Source organism: Camelus dromedarius, chromosome 2, assembly GCF_036321535.1.
Source record: "Camelus dromedarius isolate mCamDro1 chromosome 2, mCamDro1.pat, whole genome shotgun sequence".
Taxonomy (NCBI): domain Eukaryota; kingdom Metazoa; phylum Chordata; class Mammalia; order Artiodactyla; family Camelidae; genus Camelus; species Camelus dromedarius.
The window spans coordinates 30,530,847-30,550,643 of NC_087437.1; positions in this window are offsets into that span (position 1 = coordinate 30,530,847).

Sequence of the window (19,797 nt, forward strand, 5' to 3'; positions counted from 1 at the left end):
TCATATGATCTTCTTATAGATGCAGAAAAAGCTTTTGACCAAGTACAACATCCATTTATGATAAAAACTCTCAACAAATTGGGTATAGAGGAAACATATCTTAAAAATAATAAGGGTCATATATGGCAAGACCACAGCCAATATTATACTCAATGGTGAAAAACTGAAATCATTTCCTCTAAAATCAGGAATAAGGCAAGAATGCCCACTCCTGCCACTTTTACTCAACATAGTATTGGAAGTCCTAGGCATGGAAAAAAAAGAAATAAAAGGAATCCAAAATGGAAAGAAAGAAGTAAAACTGTCACAGTTTGCAGATGATATGATACTATACATAGAAAATCCTAAAGACACCACCAAAAAAACTATTAGAACTAATAAATGAATTCTGTAAAGTTGCAGGATATAAAATTAATATACATAAATCTGTTGCATTTCTACACACTAACAACAAACTATCAGAAAGAGAAATTAAGGGAAAAAATTTTATTTACAATTGCATCAAAAAGAAAAAAGTACCTAGGAATAAATCTAAGGAAGTAAAAGACCTGTACTCAGAAAACTATGACACTGATGAAAAAATTGAAGAAAACACAAACAGATGAAAAGACATACCATGTTCTTGGATTGAAAAAATCAATATTGTTAAAATGACCATACTACCCAAGGCAGTCTACAGATTCAATGCAATCCCTATCAAATTACCAATGGCATTTTTCACAGAACTAGAACAAAAAAAATTTAATTTGTTTGGAAACACAAAAGACCATGAATAGCCAGAACAACCTTGAGAAAGAAGAACAGAGTTGCAGGTATCACAAGCCCTGATTTCAAACTATACTACAAAGCTACAGTAATCAAAACAGCATGGTACTGGCACAAAACCATACATAGATCAATGGAACAGAATAGTGAGCCCAGAAATAAACCCACTTACATATACACAATTAATCTATGACAAAGGAGGTAAGAATATACAATGGGAAAAAGACAGCCTTTTCACATCACAATAAGTGATGATGGGGACACTGAACAGCTACATGCAAAAGAATCAAACTGAATTACCTTTTCACACCACATACAAGAATAAACTCAAAATAGAATAAAAGTTAAATGTAAGATCTGAAACCATAAGACTTTTAGAGAAGTAACATAGGCAGTATGATCTTTGACATGAGTCTTAGCAATTTGGGGAGGGGGGGAAGTGATTTATCTCCTCAGGCAAAGAAAACCAAAGAAAGATAAACAAATGGTACTATTTCAGACTTAAAATCTTTTGCATAGTGAAGGAAACTATTAGCAAAATGAAAAGGCAGCCTACTGAATGGGAGAAGATATTTGCAAATGACATATCTGATAAGGGGTTAATATCCAAAATATACAAAGAACTTATACAATTCAACATTAAAAAAAACAAACAAACTTATCAAAAAATGGGCAGAGGACCTGAATAGACATTTTTCCAAAGAAGACATACAGATGGCCAAAAGGCATGTGAAAACATGCTCAACCTCACGAAACATCAGGGAAAAAGTCAAATCCACAGCAGTGTATCACCTCACACCTGTAAGAATGGCTATTATCAAAAAGACAACAAATAACAACTGTTGGCAAGGACGTGGAAAAAAGAACCCTCATGGACTGCTAGGATTATAAATTGGTGTGGCCACTATGGAAAACAGTATGGAGATTCTTCAAAAAATTAAAACTAGAACTACCATACAATCCAGCAGTTCCACTTCTGGGTATTTTTTCAACAAAACACAAGAACACTAATTTGAAAATATATATTCACCCCAATGTTCATTTTAACATTATATACAAAAGCTAATATATGGCAGCAACCTAAGTGTCTATCAATAAATGAATATATATGGATATACATATTTAATAGAGTAGATGGACCTAGAGGGTAACATACTGAGTAAAATAAATCAGACAGAGAGGGACAAATACCATATGATTTCACTTATACATGGAATCTAAAAAACAAAACAACTGTGCAAACATAACAAAATGGAAACAGACTTATAGATACAGAGAACAAACTGGCTGTTGCCAGAGGAAAGAGGGTGGGGGAGGAGTGAAATAGGTGAAGGGAGATTTAGAGGTATAAACTTCCAGTTATAAAATAAATAAGTCACGGGATGTAATATAGAGACTAGGAAATACGGTCAATAATATTGTTAAAACTTTGTGACAGGTGGTAGCTAGACTTACCATGGTGATCATTTTGTAATGTATAAAAATAACAAATCACTATGTCACACACCTGAAACTAATATAACATTGTAAGTCAATTATATTTTAATTTAAAAAAGGGGGGGAAGATTATAACAGATAAACGCAGGGAATAAATGATGTGCTGTGATGGACATTAGAGGGTAAAGTGAGGGTGAAATGCTTGCATATGGCCTGAATCCTCAGGAAGGGACAAGGTCCTGAGTCCCCTGGAGAAAAAGGCAAACGACTAATGAAAATCCTTTTTACCACGAAGAGGAGGAGAATTGAGGATAGGTAAGGATCTCTGTTTAACATCTCAGATTTTTCACCAAAAATGAAAACAGATCGGCTGTTTCTACAGGCAAGAGAAGCTTCTGCAATGGTTTAGTCATGTAGCCTCAGTTTAATTATCTATTCCATTTCTCTGCGACTCCCTCAAAAATTAAATTTCTCCCTTTTCTCATAGTCAATTTTGCTTCAGAGTGATATCACATTGATAACTGGAACTAATACATAAGCCCAAAATTTCATTTTAGTGAAAAATATCCAATTTCCTCAGCAAATCTTTAGTAGCCAGCACATCCTGATGGACTGAAAGGAAATCAGAGATTAAAAGAGACATAAAAAGGCTCAAATTATACTCCCCTTGGGCTTTCAGCCCCCACATGAGAGTCTTCTGGCCGGGTGGTTTATTAATCAGGTTAAGCTGGGCTCTTCTAACAAAGTATTACAAACCTCCAAATCTCAGCAGCTTAACATGACAGCAATTCATTTCTTTGGTCATTTAAAGTCCAATGCAGACGAGCAATTCCCCGAGGTAACATCCTCCACATGGTGGCTTGGAGATACAGGCTCCCTCCATGATGATTTCTAGGATGTGCACAGCAAAGCGAGAGAAAGTACAGAGAGCTCACACCTCCTCTTAATTGCATCTGATTAAGGGAAACACGTATCTCTTCTATTCACTATCTGTTAGCCAAAACCAGATACATGGTTTTGACCTCCCTGCAAGGAACGTCAGAAAAGTAGGGGAGCATTTTTCTACTGGAATATTGAGGGAGCATTACTGCCTCTCTTGGTGTACGCAGTCCTCACCAAAATCAAACTTTGGCCAGGGATGTTCAGATGTCCTAGAAATTCAAACTCAGGCTTGTGCAGGTACCCCAGCCTCAGCATTCCACAGTTTAAGAATTTCTACTTGTCTGTGTTCAAAACACATATAAGTTTTCCTCATAAGGAGAGAACCCCCTGGCACTTGAATAAAGTGTTACAGAATGCAAACCAAGCCCCGGTTTTTGCAGAAGATAGAACTTTTAAAGATGGCAACAAGATCAACACTGTTCTCATCAGACCTGGTCCAAGATTTGGAGAATATTATGCACATATCCCCAGTAATTCAACTGCTCAAGTTTAAACTCTGAAATCCCAGTCTTTGAGTATGATTTCCTGTCCTTATAGTACACTCATTCCATCAATCCATGCACCCACTTTGCACATTTTTACAGCATTCAGCCCCTTAATGTCTCCCTTGGGAGGTAGTGAGCTTCTTGTCTCTGCAGATGTTCAAAAAGAGGAAGGATAATCAGCTGTCAAGGATATAACACAGGGCTATCCTGGCCTTCTGAGAACGTCGTGTTGCCCTAGAAGGTGGAGGGACACAGATTCAGGGACCTATTGCCACTGTGATTTAAATGCTCAATTCTAGTATCTGCAGGGGCCTGATCTTCCAATAAATTTTCCATATCTAAATGACCAAGTTTCTAAATTAGGCCCTAAATTATGACAAAATAATTAAAGTGATAAATACTGCAATACTGTAGCAGGATTAAGAAATCAACTTAAGTAAGCTGAGTAATAGGGGTAGGGGATTAAGCGGTACAAACTATTATGTAGAAAATAAATAAGCTACGAGGATATATCGTACAATGCAGGGAATAGAGCCAGTATTTTATAATAACTGTAACTGGGGTAGAACCTTTAAAAATTGTGAATCTCTATATTGTAACCTGTAACTCATATAATACTGTACATCAACTATACTCAAATAAATAAAGCTGAGTAATGTTACAGCAAGTACCTTACAAATGCAAGACATATAATTAATGACAGATAAGAGACTAAATAATGTAGTGCCTAATTTATGGAAGGAAAATGGTGCTGCTCAGGAAACATACAGTGTGGCGGGTAAGACTTATTAAGATCATAACAGCAGCTTCAAATCCAGTACGTGGGGTAAATTAAAACTTGCCTCAGTTTCTAGACTCCAGTTTAGATCGGACTCAATTAGAAGAAACTTATTTGTTGTGATAAGAAAAGACAACAGAAGAGAAAGAATCCTCAAGTTGCCAACTAAGCGAAAGCCACAACAACCAAATATATACAAACTTGTGACCAATCTGAAATCCGCAGATGGTAATCTCCAGGCTGCTGGCGTGAAAACATCTTGCATGGAAATTCTAAGCCTTGATTGGACTTGGGATTATTGTCTTAATATTCTTACATTGTTGTCAAGGCAGACAACCATTAACTATCCATCTATTTTTAGCCTTAAGAGATCAAATAAGAGGTTATTTTGTGCATCAAAGAATGTCTGAGACATTGGTTACCAATTGATCAAATCGAAGGGTAGAATGTTAGAAGAGACCCTCAAAAATCCTAGGACAATCTAACTTGACTATGGAATTATTTTTCTTTTTGAGAAAGAAAGGGAGGTTAGTAGACCACAACCATTGTTTGTAAGCTATTTACAAGAAGATCTGTGTGTCTCCTTCCAGAAGATAAATCCACTGAAGGAGGAGAAAATGTTAACACCTGGCACATACCTCGCTCAAAGCACTTTGTTAGAAGAAAGTACTGACTTTCCTGCTGTGGTTCTCCCAGAGGAGAGAGAATCTCATTCTTGTTGTCCTGAATGAATGAAGAGAATTATGATTGACAGACACAGTGGACCCAAACTTTCTGCTCTAAATAAAGGCTAAAAAAGAATCAGACCACCTTCCCATTCCTGCTGTTCTCTCCTGAAACAACCACTGTGTTTCTGCCAAAGACGTGAGAACTGTGAGCAAAACCTTTCTACTATATCCCGTCACAAAGCAAGCTCTGCCGCCTTGTGTTTCAGGGCTTTAAATCTCACTTTTGACAGAAAGCTGGAAGCAAGGTAGACAAAATAAGACTATTTCTTAGCACTGTATTTGATAGTGAAAAAACCCTTTGACTTAGAGTCCTAAACTGTCCAGCTCATTGCAAGGAAAGCAGTACCAGTAACTTCGAACCCTGGCTTCAAGAGACGTTTTCTAATTTGGGGAACGTCTTAGGATGCTTTATTCAATGGTCGACTGGACAAATACCTACCTGCTAAGCTTCCTTGCAAATCCAGAGCATCACACAAGTGCATATTATTAGCTAGCTCCATACATAGCACTGAAATATCTCGTGTAAATGTTCAAAGAATAGGAACGCAAATGCAGGGAGAATAGCTTTAGCATTTCCACAAAAGGGAAGTTGATCTTTATCATCTTACATGCATTCAGATGCTGGACTGATTTAGCCCACTTGTTAACTTCTCAGCAAGAATCCTAACTTGGTATTTAAGAGCTGCCACTGTGGGTGGTGGTTTTAATCTCCCTTAAAGTATATATATTATATATATGTAAATCTGTATTAGGTAATTCAAATCTGAAGACAATTTGGAAAATACTTCAGCTGTTTGTATACTGTGGAATATTAAGCAGGTACAAACCTGTATAAATGAAGCAAGTGGGGAAAACGTATCAAGCTCACTAGCTTTATTCAGCCATCCCTGTTACAGCCAAAAATTCTCTAGGAAAAGAATGTAAGACAAAACCTTCATTTGAAACTCATGTCACAGGGAAAAATCATCCTAAACCCTAAGTAAGTTGAGTTTTTAAAGAAAAATAATGAAGCCACCAGCTTAAAAGCAAAATACATTTTTAAAGATAGAAACGCGTGGGGACCACTCAGCATTTAAAATGACTAAACTCCTTCATTTAGTGCCAGCCAGGTATGGTGTTTACACAAACCATTAGAAGTTGCTGGAACATACGAAATCCTCAGGAATCCAGTAACACATGCTGTGTGATGAATCACACAATGCTTCTGAATATAAAATAGCAGAGACAACACAAGTTTGAGATGTGAAATCTCAACAAATGAGATGTGACGTCTTTGATAGAAGAGCATGTATTAAGAATGGCACTTTGAAGTCTATATTAAAAAGAAAATGAGCAAGTCCATGTTCTTTCGGAATGCATAGGCCCATTAAGAGAACCTAACAAGCTGACTGGGACAAATGGTACATCAGCAGTGTCTGTCCCAAAGCCGGGCTGAGGAGAGTTTAGGGCTTCTGTCTCATACTAGCTTGCTCTCCAAAAATATAACAAGCCAGATGCCTGTGGGTTCGGGTGTGTCTAATTGAGCCACACTGAGCACCAAATGACCTGGAAATGTTTAATCCAGCTTTTGTCAGAACAAATTACAGGATGTTCTTGTGCCCTTTAGGGACTAATTTATGATTGGATCCCAAGTCCTGTGCAATGTGATGGGCCAAGTCTGATGCCCACTTCACCCCTGTGTGCAGAGTCTCTGGGTTTGGTGCTCTGATATGAAGACGGACCACTCTGAAATGGTAGGGCTACTAAGAGGATGGCCAGATGAAATCCTGCCAGGGTCCTGGAGAGAGCTGTGCATTTTGTGCCTTTTGCTCCTCAAAGAGCTCTTTTCAGAAAGAGAGGCTTGGTATGCTCTCTACAAACTGCCCTGTGATGGGCAATAGCCAATAAGACTATATACCATGTGTTATGGGCTAAATGTTAGTGCCCCCCTACCACCATTCACATCTTGAACCCCCACCCCACAATGTGATAGTATTAGGAAATGGAGCCTATGGGGGTAACTAGAATTAGATGAGTTCACGAGTGCAGCCCTCATGAATGGGATTAATGCCCTTATGCAATCACGAGAGAGCATGCCCCCTCCTCTCTCTGCTCTCTGCCCTGTAGGGGCATAACAAGAAGACAGCAGTCTGCAACCAGCCTGAAAGAGGGCCTCCTCAGAACCCAGCATGCTGGCTCCTGATCTTGGACATCCAGCCTCCAAGACTATGAGAAATCAACTTCTTAGTTTATAAGCCTCCCAGTCTATGGTGTTTTGTTACAGCAGCGGGAACTAAGACACCATGCCATGACGGTGAGAACTAACCTAGCAATGCTAATATTTCCGGTATCAAATTATTCTCATTTTCTAAACAATTCACTAGGGTACAGGGCTTGCAGAAAGTCAAAAATCAGGTTTGAGCTTGGTGTATATTGAAGTCGGGTGGGAGGGTGCCGGCTCCAAGGGCTTCTAGACCCACCTGCTCTGCACTCCAACCCCTCACTCAGCCTCATGGATTCACTCCTGTTGCACACTCCTTACTGTGTTGTTGTTCTTCTTTTTGGAATTTGGATGCGAAGTGTCGAGTACAACGTTCTTCAGCTTCAGGCTCTTCTATCATCAATCCATGCAAAGCTTGTCTCTTGTTTCATTTCTGTATTTTTCCCCATCATAACTTACCCACATACTTCTCCTCTCCCCTACCCCATAGGCATTAATTCTAATGTGTTTAATATGTATCCTTGGATCTATTTGGGTCTTGGAAAGACATGGGACTGTGATTTCAATTTACACATCTAGTATTGAATTGTGTATGCCATTCAGTTTCCTCCTTCCACCTATATTGCTACATCTACATAGACAGAGTATTGTTACCTCTGACTGCTGTGGAGTATTCCATTATTTGCATCCACTGCTTTAGTCATATGTACAGTCATATGGCTCTGCAGAGATTGCTCCTTTACCTTCCCAGGAGGGATGCATAAGAATTCTTGTTGGCCCATACTTGGTTTTATCTACCTTTCTCACTTTTGCCAGTCTGATTGTAAACTGAGTCTTGTTACTGTTTCCATTTGTATTTCTCCAGCTGCTACTGAAATTGGACATCTCTTCATGTACTTGCCACCTGTTTATATTTCTCTTTTGGTGGGTTTCTTACTCATTTCTTTTGACCATTTTTTGTTTATTGATTTGTTCATTGTATATCTTAGATATTAATCCCTTGTTACTATGCAGTATATATCTTCTTCATGATGGTAGCCCCAAGGAGTTCCAAGAAAGAGATCACAGAAGTACATAAGGCTTCTTGAAGCTTCGACTCAGAACTGGCAGACTCCCACTTTTTGCCGCATTCTAATGGCCAAAGCAAGTCACAAAGCCAAAGCAGATTCAAAGGATGGGGAAATAGACTCCACCTCTTGACTAAATGAACTACAGATCCACATTGCCAAGGGCACAGACAAAGGGAGGGAGGGGTAATCAGGGTCATTTTTGCAATCAGTCTAACCACTCAATTGTTTCAGTTACCTATTGGTTGATAACAAAGCACCCCCAAAATTTCATGGCTTACAACAATTCATTATTATCTCCTATGGTTCTGTATGATGGCCAGATTTATATGACAAGTTCTCAGCTTGGGTCTCTAATGCAGTTACAGTCAGGTGACGGCTGGGACTGACTGGTCTGAAGGCTGAACTGGGCTAGACATCCCAGGATGTTTCCTTTAGTCACATGTCTGGTGCCTCAGCTGAGATGCAATCACTGCTGGGGACTTGTTCCTTGTGGCTTCTCCACACTACTAGCTTGGACAGTCTCAGCACGCCTTCTCAAGTTATTCAAGCTTCCTACATGGCTGCTCACTTCCACCAGAGTAAGCATGCCAAGAGTTCAGAGCAGAAGCTGCAAGGCTCCTTCCGACCTAGCTCCAAAGTCACATGGTGTCTCTTCTGCCACATTCTGTTGGTGACACAGGGCCAGCCCAGATTCAGTACAGAAGGGGACAGCGTGAGGTTGTGAACACTGGGCATTTGTCAGCACCTCCATGTGTATGTGTGTGTGCGTCAGATTAATGTGATCAGGAACATCTTCAGCTTCAGTTCCAAATGTGCAGTAGGTATTTTATCACGTAAACATAGGAAGGAAGGGATCTGACATCATTTTGACAGGGTCAAAAGCAAGTTTTTCTTGTTTTGACTCAAACTGTGTCAATATTTGAAGTCACACACTGGTGAATGTTTTAATTGTTTTGTTCCAATGCTATGTATAAATATAATTCTTTTCAGTATGGAATCTTTTTACTTACTCAGTTCACTCAAATCACAACCCTCTTGTTGTTCAGGGTTTGTTTTTTGGATTTTTGTTTGTTTGTTTTGCATTTAATACATGGTTTATTAGGGTCATCATTTTTGCCTCTAACTTTAAAGTTTTTTGCAGATGAAAATGCAAACCTCTTACTGATACAGAATTGTAACCAGGTAAACCAAGTGCAATATTACAGTCTTCTTCTCCATATTCTTATATCTATTTTATATATATGAATATGTATTTACATCTTTAGACTCTAAGTGTCTTGTATGAATAGAGGTGCTTTCACCATCTGTTTCTTTTGGAGGTTTATTGACGTGAGTCAACAACAAACATCTCACCATTGTGTTCTATTCCATCAGGTGACCCTGGGAGGGAAGTGAGACCCTTAAAGTCTGTAACTGACCACTATGAAGCGTAGCCATTATGCTCTCAAGAACCCTTCCTGATAGCTGAGTATCAACATGGTTACCACTTGGGATAAGATTGGAAAGAGGCAAGTTCATTCTTGCAAAGAATACAGAATGGCGAATTCAGGTAAACGAGAGGTGGGGAGCAACCATCTGTTTACTGTGCAAAGTAAGCAAAAAGCAGACATCTGGGGACACAGGTGATGGGGTGGAAATACAGTTGAACTGAAATTCAGGAGGCTTGTGTGATAGCCCCAGCTTTGCCCGTCCTGGCAGCAGTGTGACCTTGTGGGAGGTCAATTACCCTCTGAGGACCTCTGCTTCCTCAGCGGCACATCAAGAGGATGGAACTAGATGACACCGAAGTATTTATAACCCCAAAGGACTTTTTCTTGACCCCAATCGACCTCTCCTGCTAATGCAGACACACATCAAACACAGCTGTTTGTTCATAATAGGGATTCAATATGCTAAATGGAATGTCTATGGGCAACCTAATTAGGCAGGCAGTAGGGCTGTGGCTTTTTCTGATGTGACTCCAATGCCCTTGAAAAGCATCCTTTGGTTGGGCCGGCCCTGACCCTAGCTGTCAGAGTGTTAGCATTCCGTGCTGACTTACAGAGAACAGTAACTATACCCGTGTTAAAATTCATCACCCATGCGGAATAATATTTCTACTGAGTAGTTAATGTGCTTTATTCCGTGTGCGGAAAGTGTTGGGTTTCAGTTGGTTTGTTTGTAAGCTAAGATAGAGTCATTTCCCCCAAAATTAGTTCCTACAAATGTTGACAATGAAGCAAGACAGTGGCCGAGGGGCAAAGAGGAAAGGTCTTATCTCAATGCTGAATGGAAGGCATCCTGATTCTCATATCGGATGGCAAGATCGAGGGGTTATTTCTAACATTTCCCAGGGTCCTTTCATTAACTTGAACATTTTCATAAATAAGAATTACTCTTCCAAACAGGAAGGCATGGCATTTAAGTACCATAAATTCATGTGCCTTTTTCAGAAGTTATTCACTGAGGATGAATACACCAAAGAGGAAAACTGCTATTAATTTCTAGGGCAAGATATTACTATGACCCAAGTCATGGGTTCAGAAATTGTGTACGATTGTAGAGAAATAAAACACTGAGTTACAATAACAGGCTCATCTCAGTTGTCTCATTTTTCATTGACCCAAATGGCTGGTGCCACAGAAACAGTGTGATTTGTATACTGTATCAGTAATTCAGTAGTCTGAAGTGGCATTAAGAATAAAAGCATTCATTTTGTTAAATTGTTTTACTGCAAAAAGCCACGAGCAAAAAATCAAAGTAAAAGGAGAGCATCCTATGAGGATTAGTTTGCTGGATTGAGACTATTGTTTATCATTATAAATAATCCGCTAAAATAAATCCCTATTCAAAACAGTAGCACACAGCCCTTTCTGTCCTCTCATTCTCCCTCCATTTGATTCTCAAACTGAAATTAAAGGCTAACTCGGTTCTATTTTAGAATGACCTAAAGAGGTAGAACATTTTGGGGTATATTATAAAATATATAATAATAAAACATTCCTTCTAGTTATTAATGGTTATTCTTAATTTAAGTAAGTTTTTTTCTGTCAAGTATATTTTAAAATCTGTAATGTCTACACTTCCTTGTCTTTTTCTTCAAACTTTTAAAAAAATTTTATTTATTTTAATTTTTTATTTTATTCTTAAAATTTTGTTGGTGGGGAGGTAATGGGGTTTACTTATTTATTTATTTTTAATGGAGGTACTGGGGATTGAACCCAGGACCTCGTGCAAGCTAGGTATGCACTCTACCACTGAGCTATATCCTCCCCTCTCAAACTCTTATTATCAAAACTCTTGCTTAATCAGTAGGCATTTATTGCAATCACTATGCACTATGCAGGATGATGTTTGTTTTCTTCACTCTGATGATATTAACATGTGATTTGATTAGAATAAAATAATTCTCTGAGAAATCTCAGCAATGTTGGCATAGTTCTCTGGCTCTTGGTCTAAAATGATGATTAAAATACTAAAAGCCAAGTTGCTTTTCTCTTTATTGTCTCCACTTAAAATATTTTTTCCATAGGTTTGTCAGAATAACATAAAGTATATTATATCAATTGTGTGGGTTTAACCCTATAGGAATCCTTTATCCACCTGTGACTTCAAAAGCATTTTCTAATATAACTATTCAGTTACCTGCTGTAGACAGGGCTGTAGACAGTTCACAGGGCTTGGTTTAGATCCTAATTCTGCAAACTTATAAACTATTCAACTTTACTTGGCTCTTCTGAGCCTCAGCGTCTTCACCTCTGAAAGCAGGAATAACAGCATGCCTACCTCACAGGGCTGTTGTCAGCCTGAAAAGTCACCGTGGATGAAAATGCCAGGGACCACACCAGCCACAAAGCATGACTCAGGGTTGGTTTCCTTCTTTATTTCTTCATTTCTTCACGTCTAGTGGGCTTTTTTTTTTCTTTATGCGATTACTCCCATGACCCAGCTCACCCAAATTCCTCTCTATCAAAAGCTGATTAAGTATCAACTCGTATTTAACCACATATCATGTGCTAACAATAGTGGATGCAGTGTAATATTTCTCTCTTCTGGTCTATTTAGAATAGCACGTGAACTGATGCTAATTCATTAGTACAGGAAAATCTCAGTTACTGTATATATTCACATAATCAGAGAGAAGGCAATGAAGAGAGTCAGAAGAAGCAATACGGTTTGTGGATTCCCGGGTGCCATATAATGACGGGTCGTGCATTAGTAGAATAACTTCTTCCTAACTTCCTTCAGTGCCTTCTCCCTGATGATTCGAATGCTCAGGTTCATTGAGATTCCTCTGTACTGATGAATTAGCATCAGTTCATGCGTTATTCTAAATAGACAGGAAAAGAGAATCCTGCCTTTTCAGTTATACCCTAGTTGAAGCCAAAGGATAGGGCATGTTTCTTTAAGGAATCCTCAAGCAGCGAGAGTGGAAATGTCAGGATGGCTTTTCTATCTGGAGCCCTAGGGAAATCCCACGCCGTGGGTGTTAGTCAAGAGAAGCTAGGTAAGGCTGCAGTAACTAACAATGCCCCATCCCCTCGCATCCTGCCACGCACATGCATTTCTTGCTCAGGTCTACGAGGGGGTCTGCAGCCCACCACAGCAAGGGGCTCGGGCTGAGAGAGGCTTTCACTGCTCTTGGAGCCGTTCCGTTGGAGACATATGACCTTCTAGGTCTCTGCAACAGGAACAGAGAGCACTAGAAGAGTCTTGCACTCGGCAGTTAAATGCTTTGGCCCAGAAGTAACGTGCCACTTTTCATTCACAGCCCATGGCCAGACCTAAGTACGTAACCTTGCCAACTGTAATCCTGTGTACCTGGAGGAAAAGTGAGGGGGATATGAGTGAGCACGCAGGGTCTTTATGACACCACTCGTGGCAAGGAAAGTAACATGGATCAATGAACACAGAGTAGAGGCACTCTACATGCACACGTTCTCCATGCCCTCACCTGGTGCCATTGTTTTTCCTATGTGACACTTATGTGATGCAGAAGAGGGAGGCCCACAAAAGCCTCATGTTCATAGGGGGGAGCACAGCCACTCGTGCTGACTAGAAGCCATTGGAGAGATGTGGCTCCTTTATTAGATGCCTGAGGGTATTGGATGCCTTGTTTGATGATTAGAAAAAAGATGGTTTACATAAACAGTGTGTCCAGCTAAGGACACAACGCTCCATTTTCACCCATCCAGTGGCCCACATAAACCACCTCACCATGCGAACACATAGAATTTAGATGACATTTAGGGAGAAAGTGAGAAAGCCTGAATTTATTTGAGAATATCCCAGAAGTGACTCACCCTGCATTATCCTAGATTAAGTTTCAGCTATAAGTGGAGAGTTCAAAATCGATGTTACATCATTTTGGGTAAAATTATACCCTCAACCATGGTTTGCAAGTATCATGACTGGTACACGATGATGAGTTAGTAAAATAACTAAGGAGTTAGAGAAAGACATACCTGTCAGGTGTAGAACATTTTGGATGGGGAAAGTGGAAAAAAATGGGAGAGACATCAGTGCCCAGCCCAGACACACAGGCAGAAAACAGGTGTTCCCGGACTGAGTAAGTAAGAAGTAGGGAAGAAGGTTTTGACAAAGCAGGAAGTTCTACCTCGTTTCTTCCAATTTTAAATTTACTTGTTTTGCCTCAATGCTTTCTTAGGATGAGAATTGGAGCCTGAAGGAAGAGTAAAATGATCTGCTTGCAGATGACATGATCGTATAGAGAGAGGACCCTAAAGACTCCACCAAAAAACTGCCAGGACTAATAAACAAATCAGTGAGGTTGCAGGATGCAGAGCTGACATATGAAAATCAGTTACGTTTCTATACACCAGCAACAAATTACCTGAGAAAGAAATTATGAAAACAGCCCCATTAACAATAGTATCAAAAAGAATAAAATACTTGAAAGAAATTTAACCAAGTAGTGAAGGCTCTGCATGCTGAAATTACAAAGCATCAATGAAAGAAAGTGAAGACAGAGATAAATGGAAAGATATCCTGCGTTCATGAGCTGAAATCATTAATACTGTTAAAATGTCCACACTATCCAAAGTGATCTGCAGAGTTACTGCAAGCCTTATCAAAATTCCAATGGCATTTTTCACAGAAATAGAACAAAAAATCCTAAAATTCCTATGGAACCACAAAAGGCCCAAATAGCTCAAGCAACAGTGAGAAGGAAGAACCACACTGGAGGCACCACACTTCCTGATTTCAAGTTACATTACAAAGTTATTGAAAAGGTATGGTACCAGCATAAAAACAGGTACATAGACCAGTGGAAAAGAGGAAAGAGTCCAGAAATAAACCTACACATACATAGTCAACTAATCTTCAACCGGGTGACAAGAATACACAGCTGGGAATGGACAGACTCTCAGTAGGTGGTGTTGAGAAAACTAGATGACCACATGCAAGAGAATGAAACTGAACCCATATTTTACATCATTCTCAAAAATTAACTAAAAAGAGATTAGAGAGTTAAACCTAAGACCTGAAACTGTAAAACACCTAGAAGACAACATAGAGGGCAAGCTCTTTAACATCAGTCTTGATAATGATTTCTTGGATTTGACACCAAAAGCATAGGCACCAAAACCAAAAATGAACAAGTGGGACTTCATCAAACTAAAAAGCTTCTGCACAGTAAAGGAAGCCATCAACAAAATAAAAAGGCAACCAAAAGAATAGTAGAAAATATTTACAAAGCATGTATCTAAGAAGAGATTAATTTCCAAAATATAAAAGGAACTGTGACAACTCAATAACAACAACAACAACAACAAAATAAATAACCCAACTGCAAAATGAGCAAAGAACTTGAATTGACATTTCTCCAAAGAAGACATACAGCTATCCAACAGGCATGTGAAAAGGAGCTCAGCATCACTAATCATCAGGGAAATGCAAATCAAAACCATAGATAGCCCATCATACCTGCTAGGACGGCTGTTATTGGGCGGGGGGGGGGGGGGGGAGAAGATAACTATTGGCAAGAATTTGGAGAAAAAGGAACCCTTGTACACTGTTGGTGGGGATGTACATTGGTGCAGCCACTATGGAAAACAGTATGGTGGTTCCTAAAAAATTGAAAACATAACATATGGTCCAGCAACCTCATTTCTGGGTATATATCCAAAAGAATTTAAATCAGGGTCTTGAAGAGATACCTGCGCTCTCATGTTCATTGTAACATTATTTGCAATAGCCAAGATATGGAAGCAACGTAAATATTGAGAAAAATGAATGGATAAAGAAAATGTGGTATATACATACAATGGAATGTAACTGAACCTTGAGAAGAGGAAATCCTGCCGTTTGCAACAACAGGAGTGAACTGGAGGATATTATACTAAGCGAAATAAGTCAGACATAGAAGGACAAATACTACATGATAATACTTATACATGGAATATAAAATAGTCAGACTTACAGAAGCAGAGAGAATAATGGTGGTTGCCAGAGGCTGGGGGGAAGGGGGAAATGGGGAGGTGAGGGTGAAACAGTACAAAGTTTCAGTTGTTTGAGATCAGTTTTGGAGATCTACTATACAGCATAGTGCCTACAGCTAATAATACTGCAGTGTATTACATATAAGAATCTAAAAATCTAAAAAATAATACGTAAAATAATCTAAAATGAAAACTATCACATGATATCACTCATGTGTGGAATTTTAAAAAAAGGAAAAGAGGACACTATGAACTCATCTACAAAACAGAAACAGATTTGCAAACATAGTAAGCAATCTTATGGTTACCAGGGGAAAGAGGGTGGGAAGGGATAAATTTAGGAGTCTGAGATTTGCAAATGATAACCACTATATATAAAAATAGATTAAAAACAAATTTTTTTTCTGTATAGCACAGGGAACTATATTCAATATCTTGTAATAACCTTTAGTGAAAAAGAATATGAAAACGAGTATATGTACATACATACATGTAGTATACGCATGGCTGGGACATTGTGCTGTACACCTGAAATCCACACATTGTAACTGACTGGACTTCAACAAAAATAAATAAATAAATTCTTTAAAAAAAGGTAGATTTTGTGTTGTGCTCTTACAATAACAGCAACAACAATAATCATAATAAAACAAAGGGAATGGGAGGAAGCTTTGGAAGGTGATGGGCATGCCTGTGGCCTTGGTGGTGGTGATGGCTTCACTAGTATATCCTTATCCCCAAACTCATTGAGTTGTATACACTAAATATGCACAACTTTTTACATGTCAGTCATACCCCAATAAAGTGGTTTTAAAAACAAAGTTAAAGAAAAAGAATTGGGGCCTGAAATAGGTCAGAATTGAGAAGAAATTGCCCTATAACTAATTAAAGCACTGCTTCCACTGCACCCCGTCAGCCCATGGTTACCAGAATCACTTTCTAACCCAAGTCCCACTCTTCTTTCTAACACAATTTCATAAAATCCTCATTAGATACGTTATCCTTGTCAGATAAAGCGCAAACTGCTTAGCATTGTGTACTGTTCCCAACTTCCTTTTTATCTTCATGTTTTCCAAAGAACCATGCTCCAGTTATGTTGAAAAACCTATAGTTCTCTGTCACACTCTTTTTCTTCATTCTTCCACTACTCGAATTTAATGAACACAAGCATGACCACCCCCTCAGCACTAGTACCACTAGCACCATCGCTGTAAGCTCTACTGTCACCTTTAAATTCATCAGCACAGTCATCATCACCACTGCCAACATCACCACCTCCACCGCCACCACCGCCACCAGGACCACTTCCCCTGCCAACGCCAGCACCCATCTGGCAAAGACCCTCGTCAGCTTTTCAGACTTGGGTTTTAACTGTTAGCTCCTCTATGAATCTACTGTTTCATCCTCTGTGTCATCAATGAACCCTATTCAGTAGCCGTCCCTAAAATGTGATCCCAGAAGCATTTTCCTCTCGATATTAATACATGCGCCACAGAATTACTTTTATTAATACCTGCTTCCATGTGGCTTGAATTAGGCTTTGAATATTAATATTATTAAAATATAATGTTTTAGACGGTATAAATAACAGAAAATATGATTTTTATGCCTTTGACAAAATAATTATGAAAAATTATGACGAATTTACTATCTTTAAGTAATAATTTTGACCTATGTTTTTTGAAAGTCTGTGTTAGAATCATTTACTTCTATGTAAAATGGGTCTTTCCTCTATTTTATGTGCTAATATTTAGACTACATCATTGTTTAACGAGATTATTCATACACACACACACACTTAAATATATGTGTGTATATATACATATAGCTTCCTTAAACAAAGATGTAGTCACATATATACAATGCTGTGTGGCGTGCTTTTTAAGATTTAACTATGTTTAAAGATGTTTTTGTCTAGTCTTCATGGCTAGAAGTGAAAAACCAAAAGCAACGTGTGGGTGGATGGTTGTGTGGCATGGCACTCGCAACTCAATGCCAAGGAAAAAAGTTGCAAAAACAATGGGATAAATTTTCTAGTTTTTAAAGTTGTATGCAACTTAAGTGTTGAAAAATTTATTTTTTCATCCATTCATGCAAGTAATATTTGCACAGTGCCTCTTACATGACAGGCGCTCTGCTGGGCACTGAGAACCAATGGTAAACAAGACCGACACGGTCTTTATCCTAAGTGTAGATTCCTTTCTATTAGGGCAAATGGATTTTTTTTTTAAGGGAACATGAAATAATTACAATGTGTGTTGAGGGCTGTGAAGAAAAGAGGAGAAAGATAATTCAGGAAGGCCTGTCTGCCATGTGAAAGATGAGAAGGAGATTAGCTAGGCAAAAAGCTGAGGTTAAGGGCATTGTAGGCAAAGGGTATAGTATATACAAAGGCCCTGAGGCAGAGGAGGATTTAGCATGTTTGAAGAATTGAGAAACCAAAACTGAAAAACCAGAACTAAGAAGATGATAAGGCTCAAAAGTCTAGGCATGTCCTGGATCTGGCAGAAGAGTATAAGCCATGGTTGAGGGTGTGGGTTTGATTATATGGCCACAGAATTAATAGGTTTTAAGCAGGTGGAACATGACCTGGTTTATATTTTCAGATATCTTAGCCTCTGTGAGGAGATGGTTCCTGAGAGGGGAAAGAGTGAAGCAGGGATTGCAATCAGGTGGCCCAGACAAGAGATGGTGGAGGCCTGGCCCACGTGGTGCCCACACGGAGACAGAGGGGCTGGTTAGGAACTTCTCTGACTTGTGATTAACCCTCAGAACCGTCCTGCAAGGGAAGCACTGATATCAGCTCAGATGACTGACTTATGTGGAGTCACAGAGTCCACTCATGGCCGACGCCAGACCAAATCCCACAACTGTCTAATTCCCAAGCCCAGCTTTTTCTGCTGCACTGCTTGCCTTTGGAGGAGCCCCTGTGCCACTCCAAGTTTCCCGCTCCTGATTAGAGGCTGAGATACCACCGTCACCTCCAGTAAGAGGATATTCTTCCCTTTTTTTTCTTTCTTAAAACACAGGTTCCCATCCTAGGGTAGCTGTGACCATTCAGCTGGTAGATAATGATCAGAAAAACACCCCCAGATTTCCCCCAGGAAGTGTGATGCCCGCCCTCTCTGCCCCTCCCCTCAGCCAGCCCCAGAGGGTTAGCAGAGACCTGATAATCTGTCTCAGGGTTTACTCGCCCCTGTCTGGGTCTGATAATGACGACTGAGGTCCGTGGATTACAAGAGCTCACAGTCAGTACACTGAGCCTTAAACAGCCCCAGAAGATTCTTTTTTCAATCGCCAGTTGATAAAAATAAAAGTTTCATGCTCAGTCACCTCTAAAACCTGTCACTGGGAATAAAGATTATCACTGTAACAGGCTTACTTTATGATTGTGAGAAATACACTAACATTTGGTCTTTTAAAAGCCTGCTTCCCTTTCATTGTGCTGCTAAGTGAGTCAGAAATACTGGCCCTCTAGGGCCTCCTTCCCAAAAATTTCTTGGGTTTAAGGCTAGGTCTGCTCCATCAGGCTGGGTGCTTAAACAGCAGACATTTTTTCTCACAGTTCTGGAGGCTGGGAAGTCCAAGATCAAGGCGCCAGTCAATTCTGCTCCTGGTGAGAGCCTTCTCCTGGCTTTCAGATAGCCACCTCCTTATGTCTCACTTTTCTTCTTATAAAGCCACTAACCCCATCATAAGGACTCCACTCTCATGACCTCATCTAACTCTAATTACTTCCCAAATGCTCCATCTTCAAATACCACCGGACTGGGGGGTGAGAGCTTCAACCTATGAATTTTGCAGGGAGATACAGTTCAGTCCATAACACCAGGTGATGCTACAAATTTGGAGAGCTTCAAATCTTCCCTTTCTCAATTTATACTTCCCATGATTCTTGTTTGTTTCCACATTTCCAATACCCAGGATGACTTTCAGTGTAAGTGAGGCCC